The sequence below is a fragment of the Dipteris shenzhenensis genome, chromosome 28 (assembly GCF_047967505.1).
Source record: "Dipteris shenzhenensis isolate YYH24624 ecotype China chromosome 28, Dip_SZ_1.0, whole genome shotgun sequence".
Classification (NCBI taxonomy): Eukaryota; Viridiplantae; Streptophyta; class Polypodiopsida; order Gleicheniales; family Dipteridaceae; genus Dipteris; species Dipteris shenzhenensis.
In genome coordinates this window covers 29989551-29998408 of record NC_141623.1, presented here as the reverse complement: position 1 = coordinate 29998408, position 8858 = coordinate 29989551, and positions in this window count along the sequence as shown.

The window sequence follows — 8858 nt, the reverse complement described above, 5'->3', positions numbered from 1 at the left end:
CTGTGTGGCCTGATGCGATCATGGGTGGCTCTCGAAACCTTACAAGCTGGTGTTTTCCATAGCCCTCCAGATATTTGGGGTCCTTAACACCACATGCTAATGCATAAGAAGTGTAAGACAAAAAGTAAGCGGCCCTAGAGGCCTGCTTATTCACATAATCTCCAAATATATCTATGGCAGACAACCTCTCTATCAAAATGATCTTTTCCTTTTGCCATGAAAGAGCATGTCCACCTAAAGCCCTAGACAAACATTTTAGGAAGTAAACAATGGCTTCTCCATTGTTGCTCAACTGCCTATGGTAAATCAAGATCTTGGCACTGCCTAGATCATGAATATAATGAGCTAGGCCTGACATTTTGCGAAACCCAACCTGCCTGCTTCCACTTGATCTCTGGAGGAATGTGTCATCCTCAATTTGTAGCTGCAACATATCAAAGGATTGGAGTGAGACAATACACAACCTACAAAACTAAAGTTAAGCAGAAGTCAAAGTATATGATTTGAAGTACCTTCTCATTTTCATCAGCAACAAGCAGTTCATCTTTCCAAAGATTTATCCCTCTCCCTTCTTGTACAGCCTCTTCTCTAGTCTTTTCTGTGTATAGAGCTGAGAGATTCATAGCTTCCTGTGTGAGCTAGAAGGCAGCTTCATCTGGCTCTTGGAACTTTTCAGCCTCTTTGAAACAAAATGAAAGGGCCTCTACAGGATCAAACATTGTTTCCCTCAGAGCCCAAAAAAACATCCTCCTTTTCAGAAGCTTCAGATGTGTCTTCTTCTTCTGTTTCCTGCCCTTGTTCATCCAAAGACTCCTGACTGAAGACAATGTACATGAGAAATGCCATGCTCTCCTCCAGCACTCTGCACTTTCTGGTGTGCAAAGTACAGTTGAATTTATAGTGATCAGGCAGGCTGTCAAATCTTCTGCTCACATGGTACCTCAGCCTGTCATTGGAGACAATATGATTAATGTGCACAAAAACCTTTTCACCTCCCACAATTCTTCCTGCCTCTGTCAGTTCTTTGAAGGCATCCCAATAGTCTGAAAGAAAATCTTTGTGTTGCTCCAGTACAGAGCTCATTGAGGACTCCATGTTGAATATACTGTGGTATAAATGGAAGTTCCTCTGAGCCTTGCATTTGTGAAGAAACTCAAATAGGAGCAAATCTGGAGAACTGTCCTCTTCTGGTTCCATTTGTTTTTTGATGGAAGAATCAGCACTCTACTCCAGCCTCTTCTTTTTGCCTGTTCAAAAACTTATATACTATAAATTCTATATGCTGACATATGCAATCAGTGAATGCATTGTATATCACCAGATAATTCCTTCATGACATCTCATCACTCACCTGGTGATTGCTGACGTTTTATTATAGCAGCAGAAAAGTCCAGCTTCCTCTTGAAAGGTGGGGCCTGGGAAACAGCTGTTCCAAAACAAAAACATCTCTCATCATCAAGGAAGATCTCCACAGGGCTAAAGGTAGCAAATTAATAGGTAGAAGTGAGAAACAAATAATACACAGGAATTTGCAGCAAAATGTGATATGGGCTGTTTAGAGAATTGTAAACCACTCTCCTCGCATTTTGTTGCAAATTCTCAAATTCTGGTCATGTGCATGTCAAATCAAGAACTTGGTTCATCTCAGTGATTCCTGGACACTATGATCTCACATGCAAGAGAAATAATGGAATGAGTGATACTATTCATGAGGAATGTGTCAACAACAGGAATTTGCAGCAAAATGCGATATGGGCTGTTTAGAGAACTATAAACCACTCTCCTCGCATTTTGTTGCAAATTCTCAAGTTCTGTTCATGTGCATGTCAAATCAAGCACTTGCTTCATTTCAGTGATTCCTGGACACTATGCTCTCATATGCAAGAGAAAAAATGGAATGAATGAAAATTTTCATGAGCAAGGAGTCCACAACAGGAATTTGCAGCAAAATGCGATATGGGCTGTTTAGAGAATTCCAAACCACTCTCCTCGCATTTTGTTGCAAATTTCTTGTTTCTGTTCATATCAACCTACAATCTAATTTTTGGGTGATTTACCACATTGTGGAAGAAGGATGGAGCTGAGTGAAGACATTGGGACATAAAAAATCCAATGGATGGAAGAAATAAATGTTGAAAAACATTGAAACCAAACTAGAACTCTGACCTTTTTTTTCCTTTTCCATGCTGATTGAGTTGCACTGGTAAATCTCCTGCTCTTTCTCTAGCTTGAACCTTGCACTCTAGGTAACCTGGAGATCTGGCAGTACTGTCTGGAGATCTGGCAGATCTGGCTGCAGTCTGGATGGAGTGTGCTGGGCAGGAAAGAATCAGAGAGAAAGGATCAGGAGAGAGTCGTGGTAGGGATGAGAGATTGGAATCCAGGGGAGGGAAAAGTGGTTGTGGTATTCATGATGAAATAATGAATGGCACAAGTTCCAAGGAATAAAGTGTACTTTCACACGTGCCAGATTTCAAACTCCAAGAGATCTGGGTCCCATCCACACGTGTGAAAAACGACTAGATTCCACACGTGTGGGATTTAGTGATTCTTTAATTCATTTTGCACTTCTTTGTGGTATCCTGTTTTAGAACTCTTGCCCTCCAGTCTCTGCCCTCTTGCCTCCCTACCTCCATACTCTGCAGCATCAGCATCTTGTCCAGCAGCACAGAATCATCCTCAGCACAGATTACTCCTCAGCAGCACAGCACATCCACAGATAGACTCTAGGTCAGGAACAATGGGTTCTCCCCTTAGTCTCTGCAATCTTTTTGCCTAAAATAGAAAAAAAACATACTGTATGGAAATGCATAGACTCAAACCAAGACAAAGAAATCACTGTAGGAAAGCAGATCTTCAAGTGTGATATTTGCATGTGATCTTCTTGCCTAACCTCCATTCATACTGTATTTGGTTGGAGAAACATAGAAATCACTGTAGGAGTGCACCAGCATGTCATTTAGAAAATTTGCAGCAAAATGCGATGTGGACCTGTTTGAAATTCCAAACTGCTCATATCGCATTTTATTGCAAATTTCTCTATTTGGCTTCTTCCACCCCTGTGATTGCCTTCTCTTTGTGAGAACATGTTCTGGTTTTTTGACTTCCATAGCTGTAGTCTTCTTGCATAAACTCCATTCATACTGTATTTGGCTGGAGAGACAAAGAAATCACTGTAGAAGTTCACCAGCATGTCATTTCAGAAATTTGCAGCAAAATGCGATGTGGACCTGTTTGAAATTCCAAACTGCTCATATCGCATTTTATTGCAAATTTGTCTATTTGGCTTCTTCCACCTCTGTGATTGCCTTTTCTTAATGAGAACATGTCTGGTTTTGTGACTCCCCTTAGCCTCTGCAATCTTCTTGCCTAAAATAGAAAAATTACATCCTGTATGGAAATGCATAGGCTCAAACCAAGACAGAGAAATCACTGAAGGAATGCAGATCTTCAAGTGTGATATTTGCATGTGATCTTCTTGAATGACCTCCATTCATACTATATTTGGTTGGAGAAACATAGAAATCACTGTAGGAGTGCACTAGCATTTCATTTAAAAAATTTGCAGCAAAATGCGATGTGGACCTGTTTGAAATTCCAAACTGCTCATATCGCATTTTATTGCAAATTTCTCTATTTGGCTTCTACCACCCCTGTGATTGCCTTTTCTTTGTAAAAACATGTTCTTCATGTCTTTGATCTCTTTCCAATCCTTTGTATGCAGTTTTTCAGAGTGATGGCAAGAACCAAATCAACTGCAAGGCAAGTTGGCAAAGGACCAGGTCTTGCAGCAACAGCAGCTGGGACAGGTTCCAAGAAGTTTAGTGTTCCTCCAAAGGGAAGAGCTTCACATGGCAGGAAGGGTAAGCCAATGAGCTTGCTCAAGCAAAAGGCCAAAAGATTGAATAAGGGTGCAGGTGTGCTTAGGGAAATAAGGAGGCAACAGAAAGCCATAGGTTTTGCAATACCCAAAGCACCCTTTCAAAGACTGGTGAGAGAAATTTGTGACAGTTGGAACCTTGGGTTCAGGTGGAATAGAACTGCCATTCTTTCCTTGTAGGAAATGGCAGAGGATTACCTGGAGAAATATTTTGAGGATGCAATGCTTGTAGCAGCCCATGCTCACAGGGTGACTTTGATGGCCAAAGATTTCAACACTTTGTCCAGAGTGAGATGGAGATATGACAAGCTGGTTCATCCTGTGGAATGGCAGGACATCAAAATGAGAGATATATTGCTAATTCCACCTACAAGGAAGGTCAAGGTTGATGAGGTAAAGGTTGTTGAGGTAACACACTCAAAGAACACGAGAGGGAAGGCTGCTTATGAGGACTCACTGAAGCAGCAAGTAAAAGAAACAAAATCTGTGATAGATGTGGAAACTGGAAAGAAGGAGCTACACATACATAGAAGGTTGAAGGAGCTGGGCCCTGATGTAGTTGTACATATTGAGGATGAAGTTTCAGTCAATGATTTTGATTTGACAAAACAATGCTTAGCAGCATTGGCTAACAAGAATGAGTATTGCTCAGATACTATCATTCTTGCAATGCTCTAGTAAGTGTCTTTAAATTTTACATTTTTTGCAAATCAATCCTCCTTGTAACTCTTTTATAACCTACCCTAATTATGTTCTGATCCTATGCAGCATGATGAGAAGCTGGCTTCATCCCTATACAGTCCATATTGTTGATCCAGCCATTTCTTCTAGATTAAGAGATGCAAAAGAGACTCCCATGAGTATTTCCAGCTGGTTCAAACACTGCAATTTTGAAGTAATTGACATTTTGCTACTTCCATATCATAGCAGGTATGTGGGTGACTACTTCTTTTAAGATTCTTCTTTAATATTGGGAACTCTTGTAGCCTTTCATTTGCTTATGCTTTTTTCCTTATGCAGTGACCACTGGAGTTTTGTGTCTATTGACATCCAGCAGAAGCAGTGCTTTCTATTCAACTCTCTAAAAAACACACACAGAGAGCTGAAATTGTAAGTACTGTGTGTGCTTTCTGAACTCAAAACTTCATTATTTTGATACCATACCTTGGGGGGGTCACTATGTATAAACCCTCTATATCACGTGCGTTCAAGGCCTATATTTAAAGTCCCTTATCTGTAAAAAATTTCATTAATAAAATGTACCCCTTTTCTATACAAATCTGTAAATTTTTTCCAAAACTATTTTAAATAGTCCCTTATGTATATTTATTTCTGTAAATTTTAGAAATAAAAAAAATCCTTCTGTTGAACTCACGTGATAGGGTTACATATGATGAGTGACCCCCCCGAGTACCATACTAACTAAATTATACATATTGCAGTTGTATTAGAAGGCTATTAGATGCATTGGATCATTGTCCTCCAAATGTCTCTCTGTTGGATTCAATAGAGCCATTAAGTCTACAGGTGAAAGGTCTATTAAATGCTATGTCTTTGAACTTATTGAATAATTTTGTTTTGTGCTGATGCTCACAGTTTCTAACATTTTTTTCTAACTGTACAGACACCACAACAAAATGATTCAAGTAGTTGTGGATGGAGGGTGCTGATCAATGCAAAATATATACTTTCAAGCTACTTTGAAAAGGAACAGCCAGATCTGGTAAGGAAAAATACTTTTCATTTAGCTTGAATATAATTCATAATGATACAAAGTGTTCTAAATTATCCTCTGCCATTGCAGATGAAAGAGGATAGCTTCAGCCCCAACTATGTACATAATTTTAGAGCTCATACAATTTTGAGGTTTTTGAGCTATGCCTCCCCCAAACCTATTGTAGCAGCTACTGTGGAGCTGGGTGAAAGCTCTAAAGTACAAGAAGGTGTCATACACCTTGATCCCACATATGAAGCACCTGATGTTGAGGACCAGAAGCCACAGGAGCAATCACAGAGTGCTGAGGAGGAGCAGACACAGGAGCAAAGACCTGCTGTTGATGTTGAGGAGAAGGTGGAGAAGCAGCAAAGAGAGGCTTCTGGGGCAGTGGAGGAGACAGGATGGAGCAGCAGAGAGAAGATCCTCCAGAAAATGTAGAGCAGCCTCTGGATGAAACTGTACATAAATAGAAAATGGATGTTAGAAATATGTTCTACAGATTCAGCTAAACAATTCTGTACAAAATCTTACTTGATTGAATACAAAACCTTTCTTTATGGAGTATGTGTGATCTCAATTTTAAAATTTTCTATGTCTTTGCATTTAACTGAGCTCTCTCTTCTTCTGAGTAACTGCAAAAAAGCAATATGAATTAGAGTGGTAAATTAAACTAATAGCAATGCTTATAGAGACTAGGATAAATCAGATGGTGTACCTTTCTGTTCTTGTAGATAAATAAAAAGTCGTTTGAGATAGAACCTTCAGTCTCAAACAGAATGTCACTGCGTAATTGAGCTAGGGAGCAACATTCTCTTAACGAGATACTGGCTACCACATCACCATTCTCAAGAACATCAATATCAATAAGTTTATTTTGTGCACCAAACGACTCTTCATCTTGGTCCATTGGGACAAGCTTTGAAACTAGCATTCGACTGCGCTTGTAATAAAAAGAGAAAATAAGATTTTGTGATGCAACCATGTACTTCAGTTGCATAGAAGGTTGGACCACCTCACAAAACACTGAACTACATGTCTTCTTATCCCAACCTTTATCCAAAAATTGTGGCATGCATGACGAATTTGTTGCTTTAACTGTGAGCATTGTTTTTGAAACCTTTACTGGAAAGGTATTAAACAAGTCTACAAAAACTGTGAGAGGCATGCACAAAGAAATTTTTACTATCCTAGTGGCAATATTGGGCCTCAGAGCTTTCTGTACTTCTGTAAAAAGCTTCGCCCTATATGCCTCTGTAACACTAGAATGTGGGTGAGGCCAATCCACCGAATTCCACGCCGGAAGGTCTTGTTTTATTAATACACCATGTGTGTTAGCTTTGTCCAGCAACTGATAAAAATGATCAGTAAAAAATATACCCGATTGAGCTAGCTCTATTGCACATCGACCTTGGTATTGTTGTTCTCCTATCGATCCATGCAGAACATCTATAAATCCCAGAATACAATCGATGTTTTGCCATGTCTCATACGATGAAGGATATAAATCTGAAATAAAACAACACAAGAATGTCAATAAGTTAAGAGAGAAAGCTTCATCTTAAAAATCCATACACCTCATGAAGGAAAAAACCACAATAGAAAAATATACAATTAGGCCTGTGTTGCGGAAGATTTTTTGGATAGTCTCGCAAGACAAGTTCTTTATGCATGTACACGTGCTGAATCAAAACTTCTTTCACGGATATCTTCCCTTTGGTGATTTTAAAATCTCGTACTCTTCCCTTCCACGATGCCAAGAAAATGTTTTTTGTCTGGGATCTTTTTCTTTTGCTAGGTTGCATGAGCACCCATGCTCCTTTCGAAACACTAAACCTTTCCCAAGTTCCTTCTGTTTTGACTGTACTTGAATTCTCTACCGACGAAATAGAAGAAGCAGGTCGACGGGGTAAGGATGTTTGGTATAATTCTGCCTTCGTAGCATTATCATCCATAGAGCGTCTTGCACAAGAACGGCCGTGGTTTTGGTTCACCATGGAGATTTTCTGAATCTGTAAGAATAGCAAAGTAATGTAACTAAGATAACAATTTGAAGTTTCAAGAAAGAGAAAGTGGGCAAACAGACAGTTGACGAGAAACATCTTACTCTACGCCAAACAGGATCAAGGGAGCAGTTTTGGAAAAGGAAGGCAGTTGCACAATGAGGCAATGGTGTAGAATGGTAGACCTTTCGCACGAAAGGCGGCACAATATTTGAAAATTCAAAGGAAGGTGGAAGCGGGAAGGATCTTGTCAGATAAAATGTCAGTTTAGATTCTATCTTCTTGTCCAAAGATCTTCTACGAATAAAAAACCAATCTCCTCATTAATGTAGCACGCTTGTACTTACATAAAGTATTGTTTCTTTTTTCTATTTTCTCTTATTTTCGTGAATTTTCAACGTTACGTTGGCCTTCTATTGATTGGTTGAGAGCTTATTTTTCCAAACCGTAAAAGGCCCCAAAATGAGCTCCCTTGTTTCCTAATGATAGCAATGACTGCTCTTACAGTTGCCATCCTTGCAACCGGACTGAATGTTTCTTCATAATCAATGCCGTATGTCTGTGCATACCCCTTGACAATTAATCTTGCCTTGTATCTGTTCACAGAACCATCTGCATTGTGCTTGATCTTATAAACCAAGGCCGGCGACCAAAAAGTATGGCCAGAAAGCAACTTGCCCGACTTGGCACAATCTCTAGAATCCAGTTTGTGCTCTTGAAAAGCATGTGTTTCCTTTTCTTATTAGCTTGTTTTGTGTACTTCTCTTGAGCGATTGCAATAAATGGTCCTAAAGGTGGTGTGAATGGACTTGAATTCCAACTGAGGGGTTGGAACCAAGTTAATCCAGCTAGGTTAACTAACCTATCTCCCATTTTTCATTTCCCATGGCTTGTTCAAAAGAAGTGGGTTCTAGTTCCTGTATCACTTTGACCATATAGGCATAGTGAATGGCTATAAATCCATCATATTTCAGCCTATCCATAGGATACCTAACCCTGGTAGACCTGTGCAAAATAGGTTCACTTCTAGATGCTCCCAAAACATCCCTGGTCTTCCTTACTCCAGGTGTAACGACAAAAGGAATACCCAACTCATCATCAATGCTCTGTTCTGAGCCACTGGATTCACCATCCACATAAGAGTGACCTGCATTCACATCAAACATGGGCTGATCTACCTTCTCTTTTCATTTTCGTGATACCTGCATACCACTATCTGCATTGCTTTGAGGAGATTCTCCTGATCTCAATCTGCTTGTCC